Source organism: Budorcas taxicolor, chromosome X, assembly GCF_023091745.1.
Source record: "Budorcas taxicolor isolate Tak-1 chromosome X, Takin1.1, whole genome shotgun sequence".
NCBI classification, from domain to species: domain Eukaryota; kingdom Metazoa; phylum Chordata; class Mammalia; order Artiodactyla; family Bovidae; genus Budorcas; species Budorcas taxicolor.
Window position 1 is genome coordinate 38,034,814 of NC_068935.1, and position 21,011 is coordinate 38,055,824.

The following is a 21,011-nucleotide window of genomic DNA, read 5'->3' on the forward strand; positions in this document are numbered from 1 at the left end:
TGCACATGTGCACAAAAGGACAGTCACCCTCACACCACACATAGATAGGTACCCTGCTGCCAAGGTGAGTCCCTAGTGTCTGTGACACAGTAGAGAACTATTTGACACTCTGCCTGGCCACCCTTATGTTACATGGCAGCAAGCCCCTTCTGCTCACAAACCTCCAAAAGCCTAACTGGACCTCACATGTAAAATCCCTGAGGCTGCCAGGTCTCCAGAGGATCCTGCTATGCACATGGGAGGAGACAGGAGACCAGATGTGCTGGTCACAGAGACAGAGTGCCCACCTCCTGCCTCAAAGAAGGACTTACTGCTTAGCTCCCAGGAATGAAGTTAGCAGACAACCTCCTCAACTGCAGACAGAGGCCTCACCTGAGATCACAAGCATCCAGGGACAACCTGCATCCAATGACTGCGTAAGGCAATGGTGTAAAACTGCCAAACCATTGCAGACCTACACAGGACAGCTCTGATGGACAGACCTTGCTCCAGAACTTTCCCATCAGATTGACCAGCACTTTGACTGGCTTATCTCGCAGTTCAACTTCTGCCTCGGCCCAATCCTGCTTCTCTCCTTTCACTTCCTGGGTATTAAGTCCCTAATAAATAGCTTGTACCTCAAACTCTGTTTCAGCATGTGCTTCCAGAGAATCCACTCTGTGACACCAGGTCAGACCAGTTCAAGTCAAGGCCAAGTGTACGTGGAAGAGAAAAAGGCAAGGGACTTCTGGGGCCCTTGGCCAGGGCTGCCAACACCTTGGTTGTCTCCAAGAGGCAGAAGTTTGCTTCTCTATGGCACTAAGAACTATGTACCTAGGTTTGCCCAGGTCCCTGGTACTGATGATAAATCTGATGACAGAGAAGCAGGGGGAGGAGGCCTTGTCCCTGGGAAGAAATAGCCATCAATATAGAGAACTAGTTAAATGCATTAGAATGCACCATTACCCAGGTGGTGCTAGTGGTAAAGAACCTGCCTGCCAATACAGGAGACATAAGAGACACAGGTTCGATCTCTGGGATGAGAAGATCCCCTAGAAGAGGGCATGGCAACCCACAATATTCTTGCCTAGAGAATCCCATGGACAGATTAGCCTGGGAGGTGGTCCATAGGGTCACTAAGTATTGGACACGACTGAAGCAACTATCAGTTCCGTTCAGTTGCTCAGTCATGTCCGACTCTTTGCAACCCCATGAATCGCAGCATGCCAGGCCTCCCTGTCCATCACCAACTCCCAGAGTTCACTCAAACTCATGTCCGAGTCAGTGATGCCATCCAGCCATCTCATCCTCCGTCGTCCCCTTCTCCTCCTCCCCCAATCCCTCCCAGCATCAGGGTCTTTTCCAATCAGTCAACTCTTCGCATGAGGTGGCCAAAGTACTGGAGTTTCAGCGTCAGCATCAGTCCTTCCAATGAACAACCAGGACTGATCTCCTTTAGGATGGACTGGTTGGACCTCCTTGTAGTCCAAGGGACTCTCAAGAGTCTTCTCCAACACCACAGTTCAAAAGCATCAATTCTTCGGCACTCAGCTTTCTTCACAGTCCAACTCTCACATCCATACATGACCACTGGAAAAATCATAGCCTTGACTAGATGGACCTTTGTTGGCAAAGTAATGTCTCTGCTTTTGAATGTGCTATCTAGGTTGGTCATAACTTTCCTTCCAAGGAATAAGCATCTTTTAATTTCATGGCTGCAGTCACCATCTGCAGTGATTTTGGAGCCCAGAAAAAATAAAGTCTGACACTGTTTCCACTGTTTCCCCATCTATTTCCCATGAAGTGATGGGACCAGATGCCATGATCTTCGTTTTCTGAATGTTGAGCTTTAAGCCAACTTTCTCACTCTCCTCTTTCACTTTCATCAAGAGGCTTTTTAGCTCCTCTTCACTTTCTGCCATAAGGGTGGTGTCATCTGCATATCTGAGGTTATTGATATTTCTCCCGGCAATCTTGATTCCAGCTTGTGCTTCTTCCAGCCCAGCGTTTCTCATGATGTACTCTGCATAGAAGTTAAATATGCATGCACACATAAAATGCCTACTTTGTGGATTCTCCATAAAAACAGTTATAACATAGGGGACTGGCTAAATGCATTAGAATAATCCACAGCCCTTAAAAAAAAAAAGAGGTAAAAGCATATTTTCTGACATGAGAGAGTATTCAAAATACATTGTTATCTGAATTTTAAAAACCAAGTTTTAGAACAGCTTTTGTAATATGATGCCATTTTAAAGTCAACACAGTGTAGTCCCATTTTAAATAAAATTTGCTTATAAGAAATTGAAATGTTTTTATATAAAAATATTTCCATCCCAGTTTATGTACAACATTTGAAATAATGCAAATCTCCCCAAATAATGTATCATCAACAATCACAGAATTTCAAAACTGGAAGGCCAGGTGAATTGTAAGCCATATTTACACTGATGCCACATGGTGGCGCCACTTTAGCTGATATTTCTGGCTTTCCTTTGTCAAGATTTGTCTCAAATTATTCTAATTTCTGAATTATGCTGGGCCCTGGGGAACACACTCCTTGCATAAAACACAGATGCCCTGAATACTGGTAGGTAGAACATTCTGGAGACTATATACCAATCTTAACTGGGGTTATCTCTGGAAAGTGGAAATGGGAAGGATGGGTATTATCTGTCTGTGTTACATACTTTTAATTTTATTATTTTATATTCAGTAAGAAAGGATGTATAACAAGAAACAATTTCTGATGAAAATAAATACTTTCTTTGGATTCTTAAGTAAAACCCCAAGCGTATTTCAAATGCCAGGCAGATGGCAGATGGCACACAGGAGGCAGAGCAGGAGGCCTGTCATCCTCTGGCCAGGCATCTGGTGCTCCATATGAAGAGTCAAAGCCAGAGGAATGTGAATGGCTCAATCCCACTGGCCCTAGCGATGTCTCTGCCTTGCCCCTGCTTTCCTCCCAGGCTCCCTCAGCACAACAGCCTCTAGCCCAGAGCCTCTGCACAACATAACCTCGCCCTCATCCCAGTTCTGAGCCTGGAACTTCCATCAGCCTCAGAGGGAACACCTGGAGAGCAAAACTCCTGCCAGAATTGGCCAAAAACCCCAGTGGAGCTCTAAGTCACTGTGCTACTCTGACCCTCAGAGGATGGTTCAGGGGTTAGGCTGCCTGAAATATTAGGAGCACTCTCATTTGAGAGCTTACTTTGTACAGGTATCACATACTAAGTATTGTATATACATGATCTCATTTAATCCTCAGTTCAGTTCACTCACTCAGTCGTATCTGACTCTTTGTGAGCACATGGATTTAATCCTCATAGCTACCCTAAGGTGGGTACAATTATTACCCATTTTACAGATGTAGAAACTGAGGCAGACCAGGAAAGTTAAAGACACCTACCCAAGTTTGTACAATAAATGACAGATTTGAATCCAGTACTATCTGACTGAGGTGCCAGTGCTCAAGGTTTGCAGCTATTGCTTCTCTGTCCACTTGAGCCCTAAAGCAAAGCAGAACTGAATGCTCAACAGCTTGCCTAAATGTCAATGGATGAATATTATTCTATGGCTTAGAACTTCTGAATCCAAATCACAATAAATTTCTGAGCTAGAGATAAACCAGATACCTGGAAACACTGCCACTCCATCTGTTCATTCATTCATGCATTTATTCAAATCTCTACCTCTCTATGGGCCACTTTGTTTTTTGGTCACATTTTAGGTCAAGCATGAGTCCAAGGCCAGAGCTCTCGGCCCTCCTTTAGGAGATCTTTAGCAATACTGACACCTCAGAGAGTGAAAAGCATGTCATAACAGATCATCTGTATTTAGGAGGTAGAGCTGAAAGACCAGAAATAGCAGTCAAAGAAGGAACCCTGACACTGGCAGTGCTAGGAAACTGAGTATGCAATTCACCTTTGAACTCTGAACCGAAGGCCTGCTATGTATAAAGCACATGGCATAACAGAACATAGTGCTGTGAGATTTTCAGCCCATGTGTATGTAAATGCCCCAGACAGCAAGGGAGCACGCATTTCCCTTGCTCTTCCTAGGTTCTCTGATTTGCTAGACCAAGAGCTCTTTGAGGATGGGAACCAGTATATCATCCCCAGTCTCCAGCACAGGGCCTGGCATAATGCTAGGGCTCAGTGAATGTTGGCTGAACCAATCTCTATTCATTCTATCACAAGGAAGCCCTTGATTTTGTTTTTGCTTGGGTTTATTGTTGTCCATTCAGGAAAGTTTTGGGATATATTTACTACATGCTAGAGACAGAGGGGAATTCTAAAGAAATTGACACTACAGTCCATGTTCTGAAGGGGCTTACATCCATATTGGAAGACGAACCACAGGTATACAACACAATTGCATAAAAATATTGGGAAGTACCAGCCATCCTCAGCTCCCAAATGTAAGTCTTAGGACTAATTCGTCCATTCAGAGAGTGCTATTATGGGCTTCCCTTGTGGCTCAGCTGCTAAAGAATCCACCTGCAATGTGGGAGACCTGGGTTCGATCCCTGGGTTGGGAAGATCCCCTGGAGAAGGGAACGGCTACCCACTCCAGTATTCTGGCCTGAAGAATTCCATGTACTGTTCAGTCCATGGGGTTGCAAAGAGTTGGACAAAACTGAGCGACTTTCACTTTCTTTCTTTTATTATGGCTGCCCAGTTCTCAGGACTGTAAGCAATTCAGGATTATTCAAAGATATAACACAGAAAGTGGGAATTGGTGCATCTGAGTTAAACCCCATGCGTGTCATTTAACTCAGCAGTCCCCAACTTTTTGGCACCAGGAACCATTTGCATGAAAGACAATTTTTCACAGACTGGGGCAGAGGGATGGTTTGGGGATGATTCAAGTGCACTTTATTTCTGTAATTATTGCATCAGCTCCACCTCAGATCATCAGGCATTAGAACCCAGAGGTTGGAGACCCCTGATTTAACTAACTCTGGTTTAACTAACTTGACTTCACTGCCATCACTGGTTAGATGGTAGTTAAATCAGGTTAGTTTCTCCTACTTAACCCTCAATGTACCAGGAAAAAGTTATAACCACTTACCGTCTAGATTCAACAGACTTTTTTATACTTTTATATTTTAAGTCATTTTACAAATAATTAACAGAAGTAAGGATAAAGGGGTAATGAAAAACAATTTTATTAGCAAGCTTAATAGGAATTTAAGCAAATAAATCAAATTTTTGTTCCATATTTTCCAGATTTTAAAGGTATATCTACCCCAAATGGGCAACATTCTTTTAATGTTGCTCAACAACTGTCATGTACAAACCTGGAACATATCACCTTGTAAATACTGATTCCAGATTTCAAACATATCTCTAAAAACTTCTGCTTTGTCATTGCTTCTGGTTCTTCTTCATACATGTAAAATGTCAAAATGTTATACTTTTGAAAACTTGATCGCTCATAATTTTGCTGAAGAGAGGATGGCCACCTTTATTCCACAATAGCAAAACATTTTCATTTTTAGAATCCTAAATACTGATTAGAATGACTGATTCAATGATGTTTTATTTTTCACTTCCACATCATTTTTTCCATTCATTCACCTTTGAATATACATCTGCTTTCAGCATGTCTCCACTTATGAATTATATCAAGTAACTTTCCACACAGAAATATTATAAAAGTATAGTGTCATGTGTCCTTTTAGCAAAACAGGGTAGTCCACATTCATATAACAAAAGATTGCCTGATGAAGTCCTTCCTACTGAATGAGTAGTTGGATAGGAATATCATGTTTCCTTTTTGTCCTTGTAAATACACTGCTACCTCAAAGATGCTTGAGTTTGAAAAACTGTATCTAAGATATCCAGGATATCGACATCTGTAGACTCACAGTCTGAGATTTCACTAATATGATCAATTCTGCCATCACCATTAGTCTAGAGTGCTGCTGTCTCTTTGGATTCATCTTCTGATTTATCTAATAATTGGGAAACATCACCCTCTGTCAATTTTCTTCTCTTAGAAGAAAATTAAAACTTCTGAAATTTCAACTGTGTTTCATGAAAGCCTTTAAAAAACCACAAAGATGTGTTTTCAGACTTCTTGATACATTTTTGAGGAAGATGCATGATTTCAGGCAACACAGTAAAAAACTGAAAGTGGTATAAAGGTGATGATTTATTCCAGAATTGCATTATCCCTCTAGGATATTCCAGACTTCTACTACTTTCTTACTATTCTATAGTTTTTCACCATAGTTGAGAATAACTGATGAGTGGATGGTGATTGCAGCCATGAAATTAAAAGACACTTGCTCCTTGGAAGGAAAGTTATGACCAACCTAGACAGCATATTAAAAAGCAGAGACATTACTTTGCCAACAAAGGTCCATCTAGTCAAGGCTATGGTTTTTCCAGTAGTCATGTATGGACGTGAGAGTTGGACTACAAAAAAAGCTGAGCGCCGAAGAACTGATGCTTTCGAACTGTGGTGTTGGAGAAGACTCTTGAGAGTCCCTTGGACTGCAAGGAGATCCAACCACTCCATCCTAAAGGAGATCAGTCCTGGGTATTCATTGGAGGGACTGATGCTGAGTCTGAAACTCCAATACTTTGGCCACCTGATGTGGAGAGCTGACTCATTTGAAAAGACCCTGATGCCGAAAAGATTGAGGGCAGGAGGAGAAGGGGACGACAGAGGATGAGATGGTTGGATGGCATCACCGACACAATGGACATGGGTTTGGGTGGACTCCGGGAGTTGGTGATGGACAGGGAGGCCTGGCATGCTGCGGTTCATGGGGTCACAAAGAGTCGGACATGACTGAGAGACTGAACTGAACTGAATAATGAAATAATTCCTGAGACAATGAAATAGCAAAGTGTTTCAAGATGTAGATTTTCCTCAACTTATGACAGGGCTGCTGCTGCCATTTAGTCATCTCTAAGTCATGTCTGACTGTGACCCCATGGAGTGTAGCCCACCAGGCTCCTCTGTCCATGGGATTTTCCAGGCAAGAATACTGGAGTGGGTTGCCATGCCCTCCTCCTGACCCAGTGATCAAACCTGCATCTCCTGCACTGCAGGCATCTCCTTGCTACTATACCACTGAGCAACCTGAGAAGCCCTATGATGGGGTTACATCCTGATAAACACATCATAAGTAGAAAATATTAAGTAAAAAGTACACTAATACACCTACCCTACGAAAAACCATAGCTTAGCGTAGTCTACCTTAAAAGGGCTCAGAACACTTACATTGGCCAACAGTTGAGAAAAATCATCTAACCCAAAGCCTGTTTTATAACAAAGTGTGCAATAGCTCATGTAATTTATTGAATATGGTACTGAAAGTGAAAAGCAGACTGTCTGTGTGGGCACAGAGGGGTTGTAAGTGTCTTGTTTGTCGACCCTCATGATCGAGTGGCTGACTGGGAGCTATGGCCTGCTGTGCTACCCAGCATCATAAGTGTATCTACAGCATGTCATTAACCCAGGAAAAGATCAAAATTTGAAGTAGGGTTTATACTGAATGCATATTGTTTTCACACCAACATCATAAAGTCTTACCATCGTAAGTCACAGATTGTCTATATAAGAAAAATAAGATCAGTAAGATACCATAATGTATTTTAACTTTATAAAAGGGTTCAAAGGACTCATATGGTAATTGCAAGACAGAATAAGTTGTATTCTGTACTTAAAAAACAATAATCCTTACAACTAGTTAGAAGTGTTCAAATAGACACTTAAAAAAAATAAAATTGGGTCCAATAAACTCTGATGATATACCAAGGGTTAAATCTTCCAAAGGTTCCCAGCTGCCTTCAGGGTAAAGTACTTGACAAAAAGGACCCTCCTAATCTGACTCTTGCTTACCATTCTAGCTGCATCACTGGACTCTCTCCACTCCACTGCAAAACCTTGCATTCCATGCTCCAGTTCTGTCAAAGCAGGAGTTGTTTCACACTTCTGTGTCTCTGCTCATACTATTTCCTCTGCTTATAAATGCCTCCCCTCCCCCATCTGCTTGGTGAACTTTCATTCTTAACTCAGCTAACACCTCCTCCAAGAAGCCTTCCTGGATCCCTTCCTCAGCTCAACTTCCCCGAACTAGCTGCACTCAGCAGCACCTTCAGCTTACCCTGCTCATCGTGTGCTAACACACCCTCTTGTCTGTCTTCCTTCCAGCCAGTATATTTCTGTAAGTCAAGAATTGTTGCTAATTCACACCCATAAATTCAGCATCTGGGCACTCAGTAAATGTTTATTGAATGAACAAGTAAATGAGTGAATAGCAGGTATGGGACAGAAGGTTTCTATTGGAGTACCCTGGGAAATAAGACTTGAAAAGGAGAGTAGGGCCAAACTATGGAGGACTTTGAGTAAGGATTCTTACCTTTATTAGAGTAGCCTATAGTTTAATAGACCCTCAAACAATGATTTCATTTAATTTTCCAACAATCCTATAAAGTTACCAGAGCAGACAGATGAGGAAGTGGAATCTCTGATTCATCAAGTATTATTAATTAGCTTAAGGACACACTGATAATTAGAAACTGAGATGTTCTGGCCCTTGGTTCAATGCTCTATTACACGAGAGTAACTCCAGGCTGAAGTGGTTTGCCACTCCCTTCTGCTACTGCTGCTAAGTCGCTTCAGTCGTGTCTGACTCTGTGAGATCCCATAGACGGCAGCCCACCAGGCTCCCCCATCCCTAGGATTCTCCAGGCAAGAACACTGGAGTGGGTTGCCATTTCCTTCTCCAATGCATGAAAGTGAAAAGTGAAAGTAAAGTCGTTCAGTCGTGTCCGACTCTTTGCGACCCCATGGACTGCAGCCTACCAGGCTCCTCCATCCATGGGATTTTCCAGGCAAGAGTACTGGAGTGGGTTGCCATTGCCTTCTCCCCCTTCTCCAGTGGACCACATTCTTTCAGACCTCTCCACTATGACCCAACCATCATGGGTGGCCCCACACGGCATGGCTTAGTTTCATTGAGTTAGACAGGCTGTGGTTCGTGTGATCAGATTGGCTAGTTTTCTGTGATTATGGTTTCAGTGTGTCAGCCCTCTGATGCCCTCTCACAAAACCTACTGTCTTACTTGGGTTTCTCTTACCTTGGACGAGGGTTATCTCCTCACAGCCACTCCTCCTGACTTGAACAAGGAGTAGCTCCTCTTGGCCCTCCTGCACCTGTGCAGCCACTGCTCCTTGGACATGGGGTTGCTCCTCTCCACCGCCTCCCCTGACCTCAGGCGTGTGGTAGCTCCTCTCAGCTGCCGCCCTGACCTCAGACTGCAGTAGCTCGTCTTGGCCACCGCCCCTGACCCTGGGCGTGGGGTAGCTCCTCTCGGCCGCTCCTGTGCTGTCACAGCCTGGTGCTCTCGGTTGCTGCCCCTGACCTTGGGCGAGGGGTAGCTCCTCTCGACCACACTTCTGCGCGGTCCGTCACAGCGGTGCACTTCACCACATTGACACAATATGGTCCACTGGAGAAGGGAATGGCAAACCACTTCAGTATTCTTGCCTTGAGAACCCCATGAACAGTATCAAAAGGCAAAATGATAGGATACTGAAAGAGGAACTCCCCAGGTCGGTAGGTGCCCAAAGTGCTACTGGAGATCAGTGGAGAAATAACTCCAGAAAGAATGAAGGGATGGAGCCAAAGCAAAAACAATACTCAGTTGTGGATGTGACTGGAGATAGAAGCAAGGTCCGATGCTGTAAAGAGCAATATTGCATACGAACCTGGAATGTCAAGTCCATGAATCAAGGCAAATTGAAAGCGGTCAAACAGGAGATGGCAAGAGTGAACATTGACATTCTAGGAATCAGCAAACTAAAATGGACTGGAATGGGTGAATTTAACTCAGATGACCATTATATCTACTACTGTGGGCAGGAATCCCATAGAAGAAATGGAGTAGCCATTGTGGTCAACAAAAGAGTCTGAATGCAGTACTTGGATGCAATCTCAAAAACAACAGAATGATCTCTGTTCATTTCCAAGGCAAACCATTCAATATCGCAGTAATCCAAGCCTATGCCCCAACCAGTAATTCTGAAGAAGCTGAAGTTGAATGGTTTCATGAAGACCTACAAGACCTTTTAGAACTAACACCCCAAAAAAGATATCCTTTTCATTATAGGGGACTACAATGCAAAAGTAGGAAGTCAAGAAACACCTGGAGTAACAGGCAAACTTGGGCTTGGAGTACGGAATGAAGCATGGCAAAGGCTAATAGAGTTTTGCCAAGAGAATGCACTGGTCATAGCAAACACCCTCTTCCAACAACACAAGAGAAGACTACACATGGACATCACCAGATGGTCAACACCTAAATCAGATTGATTATATTCTTTGCAGCCAAAGATGGAGAACCTCTATACAGTCAGCAAAAATAAGACCGGGAGCTGACTGTGGATCAGATCGTGAACTCCTTATTGTCAAATTCAGACTTCAATTGAAGAAAGTAGGGAAAACCATTAGACCATTCAGGTATGACCTAAATCAAATCCCTTATGATTATACAGTGGAAGTGAGAAATAGATTTAAGGGCCTAGATCTGATAGACAGAGTGCCTGATGATCTATGGACGGAGGCTCAGGACATTGTAGAGGAGACAGGGACCAAGACCATCCCCAAGAAAAAGAAATGCAAAACAGAAAAATGGCTGTCTGTGGAGGCCTTACAAATAGCTGAAAAAAAGAAGAGAAGCAAAAATCAAAGGAGAAAAGGAAAGTTATAAGCATCTGAATGCAGACTTCCAAAGAATAGCAAGAAGAGATAAGAAAGCCTTCCTCAGTGATGAATGCAAAGAAATAGAGGAAAACAACAGAATGGGCTTTCCCATTCTAGAGATCTCTTCAAGAAAATTAGAGATACCAAGGGAACATTTCATGCAAAGATGGGCTCAATAAAGGACAGAAATGGTATGGACCTAACAGAAGCAGAAGATATTAAGAAGAGGTGGCAAGAATACACAGAAGAACTAATCAAAAAACATCGTCACAACCCAGATAATCACGATGGTGTGATCACTCATCTAGAGCCAGACATTCTGGAATGTGAAGTCAAGTGGGCCTTAGAAAGTATCACTACAAACAAAGCTAGTGGAGGTGATGGAATTCCAGTTGAACTATTCCAAATCCTAAAAGATGATGCTGTGAAAGTGCTGCACTCAATATGCTAGCAAATTTGGAAAACTCAGCAGTGGTCACAGGACTGGAAAAGGTCAGTTTTCATTCCAATCCCAAAGAAAGGCAATGCCAAAGAATGCTCAAACTACCGCACAATTGCACTCATCTCACCTGCTAGTAAAGTAATGCTCAAAATTCTCCAAGCCAGGCTTCAGCAATTCATGAACTGTAAACTTCCAGATGTTCAAGCTGGTTTTAGAAAAGGCAGAGGAACCAGAGATCAAATTACTAACATCCACTGGATCATCAAAAAAGCAAGAGAGTTCCAGAAAAACATCTATTTCTTCTTTATTGACTATGCCAAAGCCTTTTACTGTGTGGATCACAATAAACTGGAAAATTCTGAAAGAGATGGGAATACCAGACCACCTGACCTGCCTCTTGAGAAACCTATATACAGGTCAGGAAGCAACAGGACATGGAACAAAAGACTGGTTCCAAATAGGAAAAGAAGTACGTCAAGGCTGTATACTGTCACCCTGCTTATTTAACTTATATGCAGAGTACATCATGAGAAATGCTGGGCTGGAAGAAGCACAAGCTGGAATCAAGATTGCTGGGAGAAACATCAATAACCTCAGATATGCAGATGACACCACCGTTATGGCAGAAAGTGAAGAGGAGCTAAAAAGCCTCTTGATGAAAGTGAAAGAGGAGAGTGAAAAAGTTGGCTTAAAGCTCAACATTCAGAAAACGAAGATCATGGCATCCGGTCCCATCACTCCATGGAAATAGATGGGGAAACAGTGGAAACAGTGTCAGACTTTATTTTGGGGGAGCTCCAAAATCACTGCAGATGGTGATTGCAGCCATGAAATTAAAAGATGCTTACTCCTTGGAAGGAAAGTTATGATCAACCTAGACAGCATATTGAAAAGCAGAGACATTACTTTGCCAACAAAGGTCCGTCTAGTCAAGGCTATGGTTTTTCCAGTGGTCATGTATGGATGGGAGAGTTGGACTGTGAAGAAAGCTGAGTGCCGAAGAATTGATGCTTTTGAACTGTGGTGTTGGAGAAGACTCTTGAGAGTCCCTTGGACTGCAAGGAGGTCCAACCAGTCCATCCTAAAGGAGATCAGTCCTGGGTGTTCATTGGAAGGACTGATGCTGAAGCTGAAACTCCAATACTTTGGCCACCTTATGCGAAGAGTTGACTGATTGGAAAAGACCCTGATGCTGGGAAAGATTGAGGGCAGGAAGAGAAGGGGACCACTGAGGATGAGATGGCTGGATGGCATCACCGACTCGATGGACATGAGTTTGAGTGAACTCCGGGAGTTGGTGATGGACAGGGAGGCCTGGCGTGCTGTGATTCATGGGTCACAAAGAGTCGGACACAACTGAGTGAGTGAATGAACTAAAGTGAACTCCAGGCTGAGGCATTTGGGCTTTAAACTGTGGTGTGGACACAGAGAGCCACGGGGATCAGTGAATAGGGGAGCTGCTAGATGAACTTAATGCTTTCAGATTTTGTAACTAGGAGACAGGTATGATTATTCTATACTAAGAATAAAATCTTGGTATATTAACAATATTTGCAGACTAAAGGACAAGTGCCAAGTCTGCAAAATAATCTGATCAATTTACCCTCTAAAACTCACCTTCCAGAGTAGAAAGGAGGTTCAAAGCAGCTTAAAGTACATCTTTATGTGGTATCTTGGATCTGCTTCAAAATAATCTGGAGCTGGATGACGTATAAATGAAGTAAGGTTGGCCCTGAGTTCACCATTGTTGAGCTGAGTGATCAGTATGTGGGGATTTATAATATAGTTTAATCTATTTTTGCATATTTTTTAGTTTAAGTCCCCTAAAAGCAGGGCCTGAGACAAAGACATGGGTACTAGTAATTTATCTGGGGAATCACTTCCAGTGATCAGGATGAAGGCAATTGGAAGACTATCATAAAGAAGGTAGAAAATCCAATAAAAGAATGTTATTGAGCTCACCACTGTGAGTGGTAGGGGCTTAAATTCTCCAGGACAAGCTGAGATCCATATAAAATGCCTCCCAAATTGACTGCCTAAAGTATGGGTGGAAAACACATTCATTCATCCCTCCTCACTGGTTGTGGGTTTCCCAGAGTATGGGAAAAGGTCCTGAGGCAGAAAGTAGAAAGACAAGTTGTTGCTGTTTAGTCGATAAGTCATGTCCAACTCTTTCGTGACTCCATGGACTGTAGCCCACCAGGCTCCTCTGTCCACGGGACTATCCTGGCAAGAATACTGGAGTGGGTTGCCATTTCCTTCTCCAGGGGATCTTCCCAACCCAGGGACTGAAACCACATCTCCTGCATTGGCAGGCAGATTCTTTACCACTGTGCCACCTGGGAAGCCCAAGAGGAACATGTTAAAGGCAGGATACTGTTACTGTGAGTTGAGTCAATGGACATGAAACTGTCCATCAGAGCTGCAGCTAAAATCTGGGATGAACCAAAGATACGCTATGGGAGTATCATCTGCTACAGTAAATGTTTGATATTTTCCATAACAAATTACACAAAAAATAAAGTATAGGCAGTACACTCTGCAGTCCCACAGATTTGTCTCTTGCTTCAACAACGTTTGGTTGGAACAGACCCAGGGACGCCCCTTGCCCCAGCCTCCAACCACTTTCCAAACTTTTTTCCAGTTGCAACCTTCGAAATCAGCCACTCAGCTATCCTCGATCACTGGGACCAGCCAACACCATTTCTTGAGCTTAACTCCTTATCACCAATCAGCCACGAGCTCTCACATTCCTTAGAATTATTCCACCGAGGCGAAGGCTGCCATCAATAGACTGATCAACATGCATCTACAGGCCTCTGACACCTGCTTCTCTCTGGGCTTCTATTTCCACCCTGAGGTACTGGAGGTTGTGGGCTATTTCTGTGAATTGGCCAAGAAGAATACAAAACCAGCACAGCAGCCATGCCCTCCTCCAGAACATTCAGAAGCCATCTCAAGATGAGTGGGATAAAACCAAAGATGCTAGGAAGCCTCCATTCTCATGGAGAAGAACCTGAGCCAGGCCCTTTTGGGCCTTTGGGCCTGCATGCCCTGGGTTCTGCCCATGCAGACTCCCACCTTTGTGACTTCCTGGAGGAGTAGCTGACACTCATCAAGAAGATGGCAACCACCTGACCAGCCTTCACAGGTTGGCTGGTTGCCCGATTGGGCTGGGCAAATATCTCTTTAAAAGACTCACCCTCAAGCATGACTAGGAGCCCAGCGGCCCTTGAGGAGCCCCCCTGATGTCAGAGATTCTGCATGAAGTTTGTCTTTGCAGTTGCTAGGCAGCTTTTTACCCACCCTGGAGCCCTCTCCCAAGTCTTGGACCAAACGGAAACAATAAAGTTTTTGCAGCTAAATACATAAATTAATTATATTTTCTTCCATCTTTATCCCATTCCAGAATGGTAGGGGGAAGAAGGCCTTCCTCAAGTTGGCCTTAGCTTTGACTACAAGAGCATGAAGGTCTCTGGGGCTTTGGGAATGCCAAGTTCAGTTCTTTAGGACTGAGCTATAAAAAGATACAAATGCATTGTGATTGTGCTGTGAAGTGAGATTACTGCATCTGAGTAAGACTAAGAGAGCAGTTGAATGGATGGAGTCTTTCCTTTCCCCCTTTGAACTCACCCAGAGATCTGTAGCTGATGTAATTTACAAAGGATGCTTCCACTGACATCTCTTTTGTCTGCATCTTTGGCAAGGTTTCCTGAGCACTGCACACCCGTAACAGCTCCAACTGCTTCACACAGCTTGACACTGAGGGACCTGCCAGTCTAGTCCAGCAGCTCTTGAGTCCCAGGACTCTTCCTAAAGGATGGACACAGCAGATGGCCACCCTTATGGTACAATTGAACTTACCATGCAATGACTCCTAAGGGCTCACTCAGCCAAGTGGGCACTTGGTGCCTAAGACTCACACGAGCCCTGGACTGTGGACCTGATGCTTTCATTAACCCAGGATGACTCTTTAAGTGTCTCATTCCCCCAGCCTTAAAAAGAATCTCAGGAATATCCAACCTAGCCTTTCACATGGAATAGAGAATGGCTCGGTGGTAAGGAAACCGCCTGCAATGCAGAAGATACAGGAGATGCAGGTTCGATCCCTGGGTCAGGAAGATCCCCTGGAGGAGGGCATGGCAACCCACTCTAGTATTCTTGCCTGGAGAATTCCATGGACAGAGGAGCTTGGCGGGATACAGTCCATGAGGTCACAAAGAGTCAGATGAGATTGAACGATTAAGCACAGAGAAGGGGATTCAGTCAAGTGTTCCAAACAGGACTCTGGAATAGGATTCTGGCAACAGAAAGGAGCCAAAATTGGTTTGGGCTGGTTATTGCCCAGTACAGTAGAAAGAGCACTGACTTGGAACTAAAAGGTCCAAGTTCTTATTCTTTTTGTTCTATTTAGGGATGGGATAATACAAGGTACAGTCTTACCAGCCTCAGTTTTCCATTCTGTCAAATGGGGCTAAATTATCTCTGCCTAGCCCAACACACAGGATTTTGTGAATATTTAATCAGTCACATTATAAACATAAAAGTACTTGTATTCCATAAATTTTTTGCCTTTTCATACTGTTCATGGGGTTCTCAAGGCAAGAATACTGAAGTGGTTTGCCATTCCCTTCTCCAGTGTTTCATCAGAACTCTCCACCATGACCCATCCATCTTGGGTGGCCCTACATTGCATGTTTCATAGTTTCATTGAGTTAGACAAAGCTGTGGTCAGATTGGTTAATTTTCTGTGATTGAGCTTTTCAGCCTGTCTGCCCTCTGATGGAGAAGGATAAGAGGCTTATGGAAGCTTCCTGATGGGAGAGACTGACTGAGGGAGAGACTGGGTCTTGTTCTGATGGGCGGAGCCATGCTCAGTAAATCTTTAATCCAATTTTCTGTTGATGGGCAAGGGCTGTGTTCCCTCCCTGTTATTTGACCTGAGGCCAGACTATGATGGAGGTAATGAAGACAATGGCGACCTCCTGCAAAAGGTGCCATGCACACACTGCTACTCTCAGTGCCCCCAGCCCTGAAGCAGGCCACTGATGACCCATGCCTCTGCCAGAGACTCCTCGACACTCACAGGCAAGTCTGGGATTAGTCTCTTGTGGGGTCACTGCTCCTTTCTCCTGGATCCTGGTGCACACATGGTTCTGTTTGTGCCCTCCAAGAGTCTGTCTCCCCAGTCTTGTGTAAGTTCTGGTGGCTCTATGGTGGGTTAATGGCGACCTCCTCCAAGAAGGCTTATGCCATACCCCAGTCTACTGCACCCAGAGCCCCTGCCCCTGCAGCCATCCACTGATGACCCGTACCTCCTCAGGAGATACCCAAACACAGTTCTCAGTCTCTGTGGGGTCTCTAGGTCCTGGTGTTCACAAGGTATGTTTGAGCCCTGTGAGCGTCTCTGGTGGGTATGGGATTTGATTCTAAATACAATTTTGCCCCTCCTACTGTTTTGCTGGGGCTTCTCCTCTGCCCCTGGACATGGGGTATCTCCTCACAGTTGCTCCAGCACCACACAGCTCAAGGTGCTTCAGTATTCTTGCCTTGAGACCCCTATGAACAGTACAAAAATGCAAAAACACGGGACACTGAAAGATGCACTCCCCAGGTCAGTAGGTGCCCAGTATGCTACTGGAGATTAGTGGAGAACTAACTCCACAAAGGGAGAAGGCAATGGCACCCCACTCCAGTACTCTTGCGTGGAAAATCCATGGGCAGAGGAGCCTGATAGGCTGCAGTCCATGGAGTCGCTAAGAGTCTGACAAGACTGAGGGACTTCACTTTCACTTTTCACTTTCATACATTGGAGAAGGAAATGGCAATCCACTCCAGTGTTTTTGCCTGGAGAATCCCAGGGATGGGGGAGCCTGGCGGGCTGCTGTCTCTGGGGTCACACAGAGTCGGACACAACTGAAGCGACTTAGCAGCAGCAGCAGCAACTCCACAAACAATGAAGAGATGGAGCCAAAGCAAAAACAACATCCAGTTGTGGACATGACTGGTGATGGAACTAAAGTCGATGTTGTAAAGAGCAATGTTGCATAGGAACCTGGAACGTTAGCTCCATGAATCAAGGCAAATTGGAAGTGCTCAAACAGGAGACAGCAATAGTAAACGTCAACATTTTAGGAATCAGTGAACTAAAATGGACTGGAATGGGTGGATTTAACTCAGATAACCATTACATCTACTATTGTGGGCAAGAATCCCTTAGAAGAAATGGAGTAGCCATCATAGTCAACAAAAGAGTCTGAAATGCAGTACTTGGATGCAATCTCAAAAATGACAGAATGATCTCTGTTCATTTCCAAGGCAAACCATTCAATATCACAGTAATCCAAGTCTATGCCCCAACCAGTAATGCTGAAGAAGCTGAAGTTGAACGGTGCTATGAAGACCTACAAGACCTTCTAGAACTAACACCCAAAAAAGATGTCCTTTTCATTATAGGGGACTGGAATGCAAAAGTAGGAAGTCAAGAAACACCTGGAGTAACAGGCAGATTTGGCCTTGGAGTACAGAATGAAGCAGGACAAAGGCTAACAGAGTTTTGCCAAGAGAACGCACTGGTCATAGCAAATACCCTCTTCCAACAACACAAGAGAAGACTCTACACATGGACATCACCAGATGGTCAATACTGAAATCAGATTGATTATATTCTTTGCAGCCAAAGATGGAGAAACTCTATATAGTCAGCAAAACCAAGACCAGGAGCTGACTGTGGCTCAGATCATGAATTTCTTATTGCCAAATTCAGATTTAAATTGAAGAAAGTAGAAAAAAAAACTAGACCACTCAGGTATGACCTAAATGAAATTCCTTACGATTATACAGTGGAAGTGACAAATAGATTCAAGGGATTATATCTGATAAACAGAGTGCCTGATGAACTATGGATGAAGGTTCGTGACATTGTACCGGAGGCAGGGATCAAGACCACCCCCAAGAAAAAGAAATGCAGAAAGGCAAAATGGTTGTTTCTGAGGAGGCCTTACAAACAGCTATGAAAAGAAGAGAAGTGAACAAAGGAAAAAAGGAAAGATATACCCAATTGAATGCAGAGTTCCAAAGAATAGCTAGGAGAGATAAGAAAGCCTTCCTCAGCGATCAATGCAAAGAAATAGAGGAAAACAACAGAATGGGAAAGACTAGAGATCTCTTCAAGAAAATTAGAGATACCAAGGGAATATTTCAAAGAAAGATGGGCACAATAAAGGACAGAAATGGTATGGACCTAACAGAAGTAGAAGATATTAAGAAGAGGTGGCAAGAATACACAGAAGAACTAATCAAAAAAGATCTTCACGACCCAGATAATCACAATGGTGTGATCACTCACCTAGAGCCAGACATCCTGGAATGTGAAGTCAAGTGGGCCTTAGGAAGCATCACTACAAAGCTAGTGGAGGTGATGGAATTACATTGAGCTATTCCAAATCCTAAAAGATGATGCTGTGAAAGTGCTACACTCAATATGCCAGCAAATCAGGAAAACTCAGCAGTGGCCACAGGACTGGAAAAGGTCAGTTTTCATTCCAATCCCAAAGAAAGGCAATGCCAAAGAATGCTCAAATTACCACACAATCAAACTCACCTCACACGTGAGCAATGTAATGCTCAAAATTCTCCAAGCCAGGCTTCAACAGTACGTGAAGCATGAACTTCCAAATGTTCAAGCTGGATTTAGTAAAGGCAGAGGAACCAGAGATCAAATTGCCAACATCCACTGGATCATTGTAAAAGCAAAAGAGTTCCAGAAAAACATCTACTTCTGCTTTATTGACTATGCGAAAGCCTTCGACTGTGTGGATCATGATAAACTGTGGAAAATTCTTCAAGATATGGGAATGCCAGACCATCTCACCTGCCTCCTGGGAATTCTGTATACAGGCCAGGAATCAACAGTTAGAACTGAACATGGAACAACAGATGAGTTCCAAATCGGGAAAGGAGTATGTCAAGGCTGTATATTGTCACCCTGCTTATTTAACTTATATGCAGAGTACATCATGAGAAATGCTGGACTGGCTGAAGCACAAGCTGGAATCAAGATTGCAGGGAGAAACATCAATAACCTCAGATATGCAGATGACACCATCATTATGGCAGAAAGCGAAGAAGAACTAAAGGACCTCTTGATGAAAGTGAAAGAGGAGAGTGAAAAAGTTGGCTTAAAGCTCAACATTCAGAAAACGAAGATCATCGCATCTGGTCCCATCACCTCATGGCAAATAGATGGGGAAATAGTGGAAACAGTGACAGACTTTATTTTTGGGGCTCCAAAATCAATGCAGATTGTGACTTCAGCCATGAAATTAAAAGACGCTTGCTCCTTGGAAGAAAAGCTATGACCAACCTAGACAGCTTATTAAAAAGCAGAGATATTACTTTGCCAACAAATGTCCATCTAGTCAAAGCTATGGTTTTTCTAGTGGTCATGTATGGATGTGAGAGTTGGACTGTGAAGAAAGCTGAGTGCTGAAGAATTGATGCTTTGGAACTGTGGTATTGGATAAGACTCTTGAGAGTCTCTTGGACTGCAAGGAGATCCAACCAGTCCACCCTAAAGGAAATCAGTCCTGAATATTTATTGGAAGGACTGATGCTGAAGCTGAAACTCCAATACTTTGGCCACATGATGTGAAGAACTGACTCATTTGAAAAGACCCTGATGCTGGGAAAGATTGAGGTCAGGAGGAGAAGGGGATGACAGAGGATGAGATAGTTGCAGGGCATCACCAACTCAATGGAGATGAGTTTGAGTAACCTCTGGGAGTTGGTGATGGACAGGGAGGCCTGGAGTGCTGCAGTCCATAGAGTCTCAAAGAGTTAGACACAACTGAGTGACTGAACTGAACTGATTCCATAAACTGGGGCTTCCCACGTGGCTAAGTGGTAAAGAATCCACCTGCTAATGCAGGAGCCACAGATTCAATCCCTGGGTTGGGAAGATCCGTGGAGAAGGAAATAGCAACCCATTCCAGTATTCTTGCCTGGGAAATCCCATGGACAGAGGAGCCTGGCGGGCTACAGTCCATGGGGTCACAAAGAGTCAGATACAACATAGTGACTAAACAACAACATTTCATAAATTACTCTACACACAAAGAATAATTATTAAAATGATGTTAGCAAATATGTACTCCATACAAGGTCTGATTTCTTTATTGTGTTTGTGTCTTAAAACTGTCTAAACTTAGCTCAAATCCATGAAGTGTATGTGTTAGTCTCTCAGTCATGTCCAACTCTTTGCAACCCCATGGACTGCAGCCCACCAGGCTCCTCTGTCCAAGAGATTTTCCAGATCAAGGATACTGGAGTATGTTGCCATTTCCTTCTCCAGGGCATCTTCCCAAACCAGTGACTGAACCCAGGTCTCCTGCACTGCAGGCAGATTCTTTACCAACTGAGCTACAAGGGAAGCCCTAAAACTGTCTAAACTTAGCTCAAATGCATGAAGAGAAGAGTGATTTTCATTGCTCTCATTCAAGACTCAGAACTCTGAATTTAGTGTAATGGAAGAAAATGAGAGGCAAGTAATATCTGGAGATTCCTTTCATCTGAATCATTCCCTCAAAGATGGGCACCAATAATGATAATGTTAATAGCTAATATTTAACAAGCAATAATTATATCAGGCTCTGTTCTATGTGTGTTAAATATATTAACCCATTTAATCCTCACAAAAAATCTGTAAGGCAGGTACTATTATTAGCTCCATTTTACAGATGAAGAAACATAGGAACAAATCAGTTAAGTTTTTCACCCAAGATCACACAGCTAGTAAACAGCAGAGGTGGGATTTCAACACAGTTTAATTCTGGGGCCTATAATCTTAATCTCCACCCTCTACTA

The 21,011-nt window shown here is 43.6% G+C and overlaps 1 pseudogene; it reads left to right on the plus strand.

Moving 5' to 3' along the window:
- The first annotated feature begins 13,605 nt into the window (after positions 1-13,605).
- On the plus strand, positions 13,606-14,365 carry LOC128069402 (ferritin light chain-like; annotated as a pseudogene).
- Positions 14,366-21,011: the final 6,646 nt, after the last annotated feature.